The following is a 12,977-nucleotide window of genomic DNA, read 5'->3' on the forward strand; positions in this document are numbered from 1 at the left end:
AAAGTGCTTCTGCTCATGCAGAACAAGATCCAGAAACACCATCATATTACAAACCTGCTGTTTTGGAGAGACTGCAATACCATCAAAAATAGGCAAACCCAGCTCCCCCTCGATTGCATGACCCCAAAGCCACCTTCGTCCCTATTTATATGGATTCTGTTTCAGCCTCTGAACCCTCATGTCACCCACAACAGCAATTATCCAGGCATTGCACATAATGATGCTTGTTGGAATCCCAATTAGTTATCAAGATCACTAAGGGCAATTGCATTCACCACACCACACTTCTAAGAAAAGTGGAAGAAGTGTACCATTTTACCACACTTAAGCATTATTTTTTGTGTGAATGAAAATTATGGGGGTGAGGGATTGGGGTAGGAGGAGACCTATAACTAATCCACTATGTGATCTTGGGGTATTAGACAGATTTGGCAGGAAACCACTGAATAATGTTGATATTCTCGTGGTAGGAGTACCCCAGTTCGGAATAGTTTTCTTGGCAAGCCCTTTTTCTCTTGCATTTTATATTGGCTTCAAGACAAATGCAGCAAGAACAAGGGCATGCGGGGCCATTTACCATCTGAAACAAAGCCCCATGAGAAAATGCATCCTTGTTTAAACCTGGTACGATTTAGAAGCTGCAGTATGGAGATCACATCTTCTTGGGATGCAGGATACATTAGCACTGCCCCCAGGCTGTATGATTACTTACTACTCTAAGGACTATTGGCTTGTTGAGTAACACTTCAGTTTAAGCTATTGTATTTCAATAAAAGTGGCAACCTTGGTCTTTAAACCAAATTGTTAGTGTTTTCCGTTTTTCTTTCTGCATCATCTAGAATGGCATTTTCGAATACATTCTTCCGAGTATTTATAGAAAGCCTTTCAATTATTTTCCAAGGCAAAAACTGTACAAATAATAGCTAATTAGATGCTCTCTTTTAAAGTATACTAAATTAAATTCCACTTCCACATACATAAGCACAACCTCCATTTCAAATTCAATGGGAGCTGAGCCCAGACCTTGTATATGAGGGCAGAATTTGACCCACTGTGTCCATTAACTGGGTCCATTCTGTGTGGCTCTTTATCAAGTTACTTAAAAATGTGAGACATAGATAAATGAATAGAGAAAAAGGCTTGCCCTGAGGAATTCTGATGAGTACAGAGACAACCCTACAGCAGCTTTTGAAATACTAGGGAGATAAATACAAATGTTGCAATCCAGTCCATGGACTGCTTGCATTCAGTTTAAATCAGTGGGAGTTCAACAATCTGAAGTTATTACTGAGTTACAGTAGTGAGCAAAACATTTTTTTGTAATGCAATATTTTAATATAATCACATTATACATTGTAATATTTTAAATGTAAGAAAAATTAGATAGATGCAGAGATTTAATATAATTTTAACCAAGCATGATGCATTATCTAGATGAATTCAGGCTTCTTTTATTTATAAAAAATATCTCATCAACTATATTTCAATTGTCAACTGTTTAGAAATTAATATTTAAATCCAAAGATGATTTTAACTTCTGTGTAAATAGTGAACTTTTGCTAGAGCATCCAATGAATGGTATTACTAAAACAAATGGCTTAGCACTAAATACCACATTTCAATACCCACTTTTACAACTAATCCTACAGAGGTTAGTGGGTGATTAAGGGTTGAGTTTAATAAAGATAGAGCTCATAGACTCATAGACTTGTAGAATAGTAGGGTTGGAAGGGGCCTATAAGACCATTGAGTCCAACCCCCTGCTTAATGCAGGAATCTAAGTCAAAGCATCCCTGGCAGATGGCTGTCCAGCTTCATCTTGAATGCCTCCAGTGTGGGAGAGCCCACCACCTCCCCAGGCAATTGGTTCCATTGCTGTATTGCTCTAACAGTCAGAACGTTTCTCCTGATGTTCAGCTGGAATCTGGCTTCCTGTAACTTGAGCCCATTATTCCATGTCCTGCACTCTGGGATGATCGAGAAGAGATCCTGGCCTTCCTCTCTGTGGCAACCTTTCAAGTACTTGAAGAGTGCTATCCTATCTCCCCCCCAGTCTTCTCTTCTCAAGGCTGAATGTGCCCAGTTCTTTCAGTCTGTCCTCAGAGGGCTTTGTTTCCAGTCCTCTGATCATCTTTGTTGCCCTCCTCTTAAGTGTTCTGGTCCAGGGGATGATAGCATGCTCCCAGTATTGTCTCATCTCCTCACTGAGACTCTTCGGCTTGACCTGTCTGTCTGCTCTGTGCAGAGCACAGGCACACAGGTAGCATTTCACAGAATGACACCCTCCTTCCCCGGGACCCCTATTCTCTGTGGCAGTAGCTGAGCTGTCACCCAAGAATTAGGGCACAGCTATCAGGTTCCCAAAGCTCTTGTCTAACAACCTCTCTCTGCTTCTCTCAGCTTCTCCAGATCAGCAACCTTGGCTTCAAAGGAACAAACTTATTCCATGAGATCCCAGTAGGGATGGTGGAGAATTCCGCCACGGATTCCAGTGAGGCCGGATTCTACAGAACGGCCTCCTGCCCACCTGCCCCCCCTCGTGGAATCCCCCGGGATGGCACTTACCTGAGGCGGATTTGGCGGTGGCAGCGGCGGATTTGGCAGTGGGAGCAGCGGCTGGCCGGCCGCGGCCGGGCTGCTGCAGCCACCATTGCCGTCCCTCCAGCCTGCCATGATAGGCTACATAAGAATTTACGTAGCCTATCACGGCTACCCCCACAAAAAAATGCCATACACAAATGGCGGCGGCTACGGCGGTCACCATTTGCGTTCCCTATTTTTCGCCGTTCTAGCCTACGTAAATATTTACGTAGGCAATTACAGCGAAAAAAGGGAACCTCAAATAGCGCCCACTACGCTATTTGCGGTTCCCTTTTTTTCGCCATAATTGCCTACGTAAATATTTACGTAGGCTAAAACGGCAAAAAATAGGGAACGCAAATGGCGGCCACCCTAGCCACCGCCATTTGCGTACACCATTTTTTGGGGGGGAGGTAGCCGTGATAGGCTACGTAAATTGTTACGTAGCCTATCACGGCAGCATGGAAGGACGCAAATGGCGGCCGCTACAACGGCCTCCATTTGCGTCCGCACCAGCCCAGCCGCGGCTGGAAGTCCGGCTGCTGCCGGACCTGGCCGGCTGCTCTGCGGAGCCACCATGGAGCAGAGCCGGCCAGGCAGGATTCTGGGGGCGAGGACCGGATTGCCTCCCCCCCAGTCAAGGATTCCGGGGGGAGGGACGGAGCCTACCCCCCCAGCGGATGCCCCGACCGGAACAGGTAAGTACATCCCTAGATCCCAGAGCTCAAGCACCTACCCATGTTTTCTGTAGGGATGTAAAAATCCCTTACCTGGCTCTGCGCAGGGGCATCCGTGGTGGTGGGGGAGGCGCTCCGTCCCTCCCCCTGGAATCCTCCCTGGCCGGGTCTGCTCCACAGTGGCTCTGTGGAGCCGCAGGCCAGGGCCATCCACAGCCGGAGTTCTGGCCATGGCCAGGCTGTTGTGGCTGCAAATGGCAGCTGTCGTAGCGGCTGCCATTTGCATCCTTGCAAGCAGCCGTGATAGGCTATGTAAGTATTTACGTAGCCTATCACGGCAAAGAGCAGGGATGCAAATGGCAGCCGCTATGCATAGCAAACGCAAATGGCATAGCGGCCACCATTTGCATCCCTGCTCTTTGCCATGATAGGCTATGTAAATACTTACATAGCCTATCAGGGCTGCAAGGCCGCAAATGGCAGCTGCAGAAGCCTGGCTGCAGTCGGCTGGGAGACCAGCTGCCGCCGCCACTGCTGCTGCCAGAGCTGCTGCCACATCCGCCCCAGGTACGTTCCATCGCAGGGGGATTTCGTGGGGGGGGGCAGGGCGGGGGGGCGTTCCACCACAGATTCTGGCCGGATTTAGAATCCGGCCTCACTGGAATCCATGGCGGAATTCTCTGACATTTCTAGTTTTCTGTCCAGAGGGCAGATAGTCATACATGTGGAACTCAGTGCAATACACTGGATGAATCTCATACTGCTGCTGGCTTTCTACCTGCATAACTTATTTTTTACTGTTATGATTGTGTTTGCTTACCTGGAAAACTAAGTTATTCACTAGAAGAAGGTGGGGAAGAGTCGACGGCCCTGGCCTCCTCACTCTGTTGCTAAAGTCGCACAGGTGCTTAACTCACTTGTATACTTCTTAACTTGAGGCTTTGTCACTGGGGCTAAGATGCTTCAGAGAGGCATTTCAAGCATTTAGAATAGGGGAAAAAACTGCACAAAAGCCAAGAAACCATCAATTATCAGTGGTTGGTGGAAAGGGATGTGGACATCTGAAAAACCCAGGAGGGCCAGATTGGGACCCAAGGAGGTGGGGAACCAGATTGGTCCCCCACCTCTTATTTAGACATTCAAAGGTAAATCATTACTGAAAATCTTACTGTAGAAATTATGTAGAAGAGAACCAGTTAGAAGGCCATCTGAATCAGAGATGCTTAAAATTCTCCACATCAACATTTTTTCCTGGATTTGTGTGTTCTGAATTACATGGGCTTGTTTGTGGAGTAGCAATCCACCATTCTTCTATTTTTGATTGCCAGGCTTGGTACAGACAGCTGAACATATGCACTTTGCCACTGCTTTCACCCTCCTCTGTTCACTTGGACTACCACCACCCCGGTCCAGTTACAAATGTGCACAATTGGTTGCACACACTGAATGAAGTAGAGAATAAAAAGAAGAATATTGATGCTGTGTGTGCATGTAAGGAATAACACGAATGCACAGAATAAACTGACTGCATGTGTGCCAAATCTGGAATAAATTTAGAATTTCTCCATGTTAAAACTGGAAGGAAGGCAGAATGGAGCATGGAGCAGACACAACTCAATAATAAAATAGAGTAGAAGAAAATAATTAGTATTTATTCTTAAACCGAATTAAGAAAAGTATATGCAGAAGCGCATCAATTAATTCCTAAACCTTCGTAGGTACTAAGAACCTCTACCTGCCCAGGTAACAGAGAGGGATGGGGTGGTAGTAGCTAACAGAGTTTGTCCCACAGTGCAGTCTGGTTGGCCTAATCTAATCTATTTGTAAAAGTTGACACAGGAAGTTGAGAGCATGATAGGCATGTAGGGTCACCAGAGAAGCCTTTGGACTCAAGCTTCACTACTAACAAGCTCCTCTACTAACTAGGGTTGGCGGAGAATTTCTCCACAAATCTTCAGGAGGCCGAGTGCCGACACATTCGGCCCCCAAAAGTGTTGGGGAAATTCTCCGCCGGCCCCCCGCCCCCCCAGGATGGGACTTACCTTCGGCGAATGTCCCTCTCGGCGGCGGGTCCCGGTGGCGGTTCGGCTGCATTTCGTCAGGGGCTGGGGCGGCGGCCGGCCTCCCGACCGGCTGCTGCCGCTGCCATTGCAAAAAAAAAAGTAAAAAAACACACACACACACACACACCCGTGATAGGCTACGTAACGATTTACGTAGCCTATCACAGCTAGATTTCCAAAGTCAGCCGTGATAGGCTACATAAATTGTCACGTAGCCTATCACGGCTGACTTTGGGGAGAAAAAAAAAAGCATGTACGCAAATGGCGGCACCCATGGGGCGCCGCCATTTGCGTTCCTTATTTTGGCACGTCTAGTCTACGTAAAGATTTACGTAGACTACGGCGAAAATAAGGGCACGCTATTTGCGTTGCCCTTATTTTCGCCGTAGTCTATGTAAATCTTTACGTAGACTAGACGTGCCAAAATAAGGAACGCAAATGGCGGTACCCATGGGCGCCGCCATTTGCGTACGCGCTTTTTTTTTTTCAAAGTCACCCGTGATAGGCTACATGACGATTTACATAGCCTATCACGGCTGACTTTGAAAATCTAGCCGTGATAGGCTACGTAAATCATTACGTAGCCTATCACGGGTGTGTGTGTGTGTGGTTTTTTTTTTTACTTTTTTTTTCGCGGCCAGGTAGACAGGGCGCTCCTACCCCGCCTGAATTTCACCGGCGAGGGATGGGGCGCCTCCCCCCCTCGCCTGAACTTCAGGGGGAGAAGTGAAGCGCCTCCCCCCCACCGTGAAGCAAGCTGCGGGACGAGGTAAGTCCCTTTCGTCCATCCCTACTACTAACCTGTTCCGCTACAGAAGGATTTATATTTTATCTCATATTTAGACAGAAAAAAGTCCTACAACTCCCAGCATTTCCCAACCAGCCAGTTATTTAGGATTACACCCTATTTAATCTTCCAGGTAGATGATGGGTAAAATAGGCACTTCAGTTCCCCAACTATAATGCTCCCTTCTACTCTAGAAATGTAACCTTAGGGTGCAATCCTATGCAAGTTTAGACAGAGAAAAGGCCTACAACTCCCAGTATGCTGGGAGTTGTAGGCCTTTTCCCTGTCTAAACATGCATAGGATTGCACCCTCAATTTATTGTTTAATCTAGTTCTTGCTCCAGAGGTTGTATCCAATTGAAACTAACCCAAAGATTAACTTAGTGCTGGTTGACTTAAGGTTGACTTAGACCTGTGTTGTTCAAGTTTTCTTTTCCTATCAGACAAGGCTCTTCAGTTTGAGAAACAGAATAAACAAGTATGTGTATCTGACTCTCGACTTACTTTAAGTGAAGTAGACAGTCAAGATTCTTTTAAATATGGTTCAGCTACATTTTATCTTTTGTGATTCTAGTTTCTGAAGGCTAGTCACCAACATAATCTGATCACCAATCATTCCCAACTTCAGTAGGATCTCACCTCACTTTCAGCAGTGTTCATGAGTAGTCCTCACTTAGTGACCTCACCTCAGTGGCTCAGAGTACTTTTTTCCAGTTTCATCTGGTATCCCAGCTATGACCACTCCTGGGCAGGGATAGCTTGGCCACAGTGGTGCAGGCTTTGGTAAAATGTTTGCAGTGCAATATTTTAATAAAATCACAGTATACATTGTGATATTTTAATTTGGATTATTAGCGAGAGAGAAATTGAGTTCCATATACCATCATACTTTCAATAGAACCATGATCAGGTTTTAAATACTCCTCAGATTAGAATCATATAGTTGGAAGGGACCTCAAATGTCAACAAGTCCAACCCCTTGCCAAGGAAATTCATTACTACAGCATCCCTGATGGGATGCTATCCAGCTTTGCTTATATACCTCTAAAGAGAGTCCACCAACATCTAAGGCAGTCTGTTTCACTGTTAAGCAGTTCATGCCATCAAGAAGTTCTTGATATTTAATTGAAATCTCTTTTATTGTAATTTGAAGCCATCAGTTTGGGTCCTGCCTTCTGGTGCCAAAGAAAACAAATTTGCTCTATCATCTGTCAGCTTTTCAGAGGCTGTTATATTAGGAATGGGTGAACTCACTCCCGTCTGCGCTACACACGCCTCGTCGGGCCCCTGCTGGCCACTTGATCCTGCTCATCACGGGCATCCAGCATGCAGCGCGTGGTGTGACACTCCTCCTCCGAGCTGCCATTCTGCACAAAATGGTGCACTTGGCCTTTTCAGTAAAGGTTGATTTTGCATAAATGACAACCATAAAGAGGCCCATTTATGCAACACGGGTAAAGAGACCCATTTATGCAAGGTGTAATGGCTGCCATTTACATAAAATTGGCCTTTACAAAAAAGACTGAACTGCCATTTTGTGCAGAATGGCAGCTTGGCAGAGCAGCAGGACCCACCTGAAGTCCAAATCGGCCCCCTGTTAGTAGCCACGGATGTGGACAAAACACACTCTAGTGGTGGCTTAGGAACAGACTTTACTTGAGGTATAACAGGCTTTCATCTTGAGGTAAGTTGGCTGAGATCAGCCTCATGGTCAGCATCCCATGCAGGAGGAAGTAGGAAGAAGAAAAAGGAGAATAGCGGGAGGAGACAAGGAAAAGGCAATACAATCTCCCAGAGACCCTTCCCACCTGACTCAGGTACATATCAAGTTCAGTTTAAGTGACTCATGGCCCGAGTCCCTCCAACACCACCGAGTTGGGCAAATGTGGCAGTCCACGGGGGGGGGGGAGCTGGTGGCAATCTGCCAAGCTTGAGCCCCCAACTGGATGCCACCACCATCCCTATATTATATTGCCTTTTAATCATCTCTTCTCCAGGCTAATCATACCCAATGTTTTCAACCTTTCTTCATAGGACTTAGTGTCCAGGTTCCTCGCCATCTTTGTTACCTTCCTTTGGACATGTTCCAGTTTGTCAATATTCTTCTTAACATGCACTGTCCAGAACTGTGAGGTTTGACCAAAGCCAAATACAGTGGTACCATTACTTCTTGGGTTCTAGACATTATACTTCTGTTTATATATTCTGGAATTGCATTAGCTTTTTTAGGCACTCACTCTGCTGACTCATGTTTAGCTTGTAGTTTACTAACCCCCCTAGATCCTATTCATATATACTGTTGTCACCCCAGGTATCGCCTATCCTGAATAGGGATGTACGAAAGTCAATTACCTTTTCGCAGCTTGGCTTCGCGGTGGGGGGGAGGCACTTCGCTTTCCCCCCCGAAGTTCAGGCAAGGGGGGGAGGCGCCGCGCCTCGCCCAGCCGAAATTCAGGCCGGGGAGAAGCGCCCTGTCTCCCCGGCCGCGAAACAAAAAGTAAAAAAAAAAAAAAAGACTCCGTGATAGGCTACGTGATGATTTACGTAGCCTATCACGGCTAGATTTCCAAAGTCAGCCATGATAGGCTACGTAAATCGTCACGTAGTCTATCATGGGTGACTTTGGAAAAAAAAAAGCGCGTACGCAAATGGCGGCGCCCATGGGGCGCCGCCATTTGCATTCCTTATTTTGGCACGTCTAGTCTACGTAAAGATTTACGTAGACTACGGCGAAAATAAGGGCAATGCAAATAGCGTGCCCTTATTTTCGCTGTAGTCTACGTAAATCTTTACATAGACTAGACATGCCAAAATAAGGAACGCAAATGGCGGTGCCCCATGGGTGCCGCCATTTGCGTATGCACTTTTTTTTTTTCCAAAGTCACCTGTGATAGGCTACGTGATGATTTACGTAGCCTATCACGGCTGACTTTGGAAATCTAGCCGTGATAGGCTACGTAAATCGTTACGTAGCCTATCACGGGGTCTTTTTTTTTTACTTTAGTTTTTTTTTTTTTGCAATGGCGGCGGCGGCAGCCGGTCGGGAGACTGGCCGCCGCCCCCGCCCGTGATGAACCACCGCCGAACCCCCGCCGGGACCCGCCGCCGAGAGGGACATTCGCAGGAGGTAAGTCCCATCCCGGGGGGGGGGGCGGGGGGCCGGCGGAGAATTTCCCAACCAACTTCGGGGGGCCGAATGCGTCGGCGCTCGGCCTCCCGAAGATTCGGGGAGAAATTCTCCGCCATCCCTAATCCTGAATGTGTACATTTGATTTTTCCTGTCTGGATGCAGAACTTTCCATTTACCTTTGTTGAAATTCATTTTGTTACTTTTGGCCCAGTTCTCCATACTTATTGGTATAATGTGATTCCATTAATCTAATAGCCATTTTGCTATTAACCTCAGTGGATCTCTGAGTACCCAGTCATTTGCATTTTATGGGATGGGGGGCGATTGGTGGAGTATGGATTTGAAGGAAGACAAAATTAATTATTCTCCATATTTCTATAGAGAAAATATAAATATTGGTACGTTTTTATATACTTTAGCTTACAGTTTTATATTTTGAAATACATGTTTTCCCCAAGAATATAACCACAGGTTTGGTGTGTGTTTTTTTTATTTCTCATTGCAATTTGTTTTCACACCTAATATGAGACTCTTTCCAAGTTAATGGATAAATTCGCTCATCTCTTTCTTTATTATAAGGTAAAGATAAATAAGCCTTTTTCACTCAATCTGCTGAGATAACTTGTGCCCATGCCGAAAGGTGATCTGTTCTAATCAACTTCACGAAGTCTGATGGAATTACACCGAACATATTTCATACCTGACACAACTACAGAATGATACAGTTCAGGACAAACATTGGTGACCTGAATAATACATGACAGACAGATGACCGGGTGAGAAAAGTAATTTTTCACCTACAACACTTGAGTTTCTTTATTAAAGGCTGAGAGATATTTGATGGAAAGAAGGTTGGTTTGCCAGCTAAAATCTGGTGTTTTTTATTAATAGCTCAGTCAGTATTCCCTTGCTATTTTACTACTTGAAACATATTATTTTGACAATAAAGTGTTGCATGCATCTAGTTTGCATGGAAAGGAAGCACTTAAATGACCTTCCATAATAACAGTAAGTTACCAGTCATCAGACATTATAAATTCATCAGTAGGGCTACCGAATGCATGAAGAAAACTAGATGATGTGATGACTAATCCAATACTCATTAAATACAGTTGGTTTTATAGGTTCACACATCAAGGCACAGAGAAGAAAGATGGACTCATTAATTATATGTGTAAAACATGCACCTCTCGCTCCACCCACCAACATGTGGCTCCCCCAGCCCCACCATCCAGGCCTGGATGCCTGAGACAAGGCTCGTCCTTCACATGAGAAGGCTTCCCCGGGATCCTGGAACCTTGATTGTGGAAAAGCATTCCTACTTCAGATGCCCACCTCAGATACACCAACCTTTGTCCCTTCACATAAAAGGGGCTTGTTCTCAATAACACATGGTGCTGCAAAATTCAGATAAAGTGATAGCTATGATCGGACGGGTCAAAGACAGCTATGATCCATACTCTCAGGCTGTGGTCCAAAGCTCCATAAAACCCAACACAGCAGAAGCTTTTCTGTTCCGTCTGTATGAATGCATGACTGCATGCACAGAGGACGTCCTGCCATTGTAAACAGTGGCTTTTGTTTCAATTACTGTTTGGCAAGCAAGAACTAGACGGTATAGGTTAGATGCACACAGCCATGAAACCAGGTCTCCTCCTTTTCTTCCTGTCTTCCCTGGTAATGTGTAACAATGCAAAATGTGTGACATGACATCACAATTCCATGAGTTTCTCCACTTTTCTTTAAGGAAAAGCCGATAAAGTGAAATGGAGAGAGGGAAACATGCAGCTCAGCTCAGTGATGTCATGCAGTCTGAATTGCTAGAGAATTGGATTGGATCCAAAGGTGCCCTTCTGACCTAGCAGAACAGTGTGATATGAAAAGTGTGACAACCAGACCCAGAGAGGTTCTTTCATTTGTACAAGCTCTTGCACACAAATTTTCACAGCGCTCTCTCTCTCTCTCTCTCTCTCATCCCTTCTAAAAGCCCACTAGACACAATATGCCATTGTTTGTAACTTATTTATTCACAGTATTTCTCATAATGTAATTTAACTCCCATTCCTTTCAGTGCTGCAGTGTGAGAAGTTGTCCTGTAGCTTGTGTGAGAGTTCACAGAATGGCACTAATATATTTTTACCCCCTTTGGTCAAGTTTTTGGATCCAAGCCATTGCCTGGGTAAAGAGGAGGTAACAACACAGCGTACTCTTTTAAAGCGGCAATCGCGTGTCTCTCATAATGTCGAGTTCTTCAGTACAAAATGTTGTGTTCATCTTGGAATCCTTCCATACAGACTGAAGCTGCTAGAGAGGGAACACAAGACAGTGGTCTATCTGGGAATAAATTCTATTAAAATCAGTGAAGCTTATATTATTTATTTATTAAAACATTCATTTCCCTCCTTTCCATCTATGATCCTCAAGACAGCTAACAACAACAAAATTTTAAACTATCAATCAATAAAAAGAAAAAGAAAAAACAATATGAAGCAGCCACTCCAAAAGCAACAATAAATCACAACAGCCACAACTGTACTGTAATGCAACTAGTTCAGCCCAAAGCCTTCCTTGCAAAGCCAAATTTTGGCTGTTCACCAAGAGAGAGGCTGAAAAGTGGTCATGAGGAACTCTTTCAGAAAACCATTCCAAAATTCAGACACTGCAGCTGCAAGGTTATGTTTCATTTCTCCCGTTAGACTTCAGGTGGTGTGGTAACAATCAGCAAGGCCTCAGTTGTTCAACTGAGTGCCCAAGCAGGTTTTTACAGAAGGAGGAGGTTTTTTAGAGTACTCTTAATCTTTTAGCACTTAGGGCCTTAGAGGTTAAGACCAGCACTTTGGGCATAGAATCATAGGGAGTCAGACCATAGGGAGTCAGACCATAGGAAGTCACACCAGTCCATTTAGCCCATTACCGTCTACTGCAATCTTCTTCAACCTGGTGCCCTCCATCTGTTTTGGACTACAAACCCCATCACTGCTGACCATTGACTATGCTGATAGGATCTGAAGTTGAAAATATCTGGAGGGCATCAGGATGGTGAAGGCTGGTCTACATTCAATGGTAGCAGCTCTCCAGTATTTCAGACAGGAGTATTTCTCAGCCATTCCCAAAGATACCAGGGATTGTACCTGAGACCTTTTGCAGGTAAAGCATGTGCTGTATTACTGAGTTTCATCCCTTCCCCAAAATGAAGCAAACTGGCCACCAGTGCAGCTGAAAAAGCACTGGTCTGATATGATCAGAACTGGGGTGGCTAGTTACATACAGGGATTTATGATTGTGTAAAACCCATTCTGTCTGTTTTATGAATTGTCAGGCACCTTTTGTTCTATCATCTGCTGTTCAATGGAATAGCATTTTTTGTTATTTACTCAAATGGGCATTTGTGCAATTTTGCACATGCAAAAATACCCAAATTCCTCCCAAATGTGCATTTTCATGCTTTAGCCTATGGGGGAAATTCACATTTTTGGCCAGGTTTTCTTTAATTTTGCGTATTTTTCTATGATGAAATTTGCACAAAATATAGGACACCTTCAAATAGAAGACAGTCTACTGACGGACCTTCATATAGAAGGCTGTCCTCTGTAAAGTGGGGCACAAGGCCACTCTAGAACACCTTACACCAAACAATAGTCCAGCTGCTACATTCTAAAACAACTGAAGCCTCTGAATGCTTTTCAAAGGCAGGCCCACATAGAGCATGTTGTCACAACAATTCAGTATGGACCTAACTA

This window comes from Heloderma suspectum, chromosome 4 (genome assembly GCF_057233095.1).
Source record: "Heloderma suspectum isolate Gila_16-S chromosome 4, 16-S_ref, whole genome shotgun sequence".
Taxonomy (NCBI): domain Eukaryota; kingdom Metazoa; phylum Chordata; class Lepidosauria; order Squamata; family Helodermatidae; genus Heloderma; species Heloderma suspectum.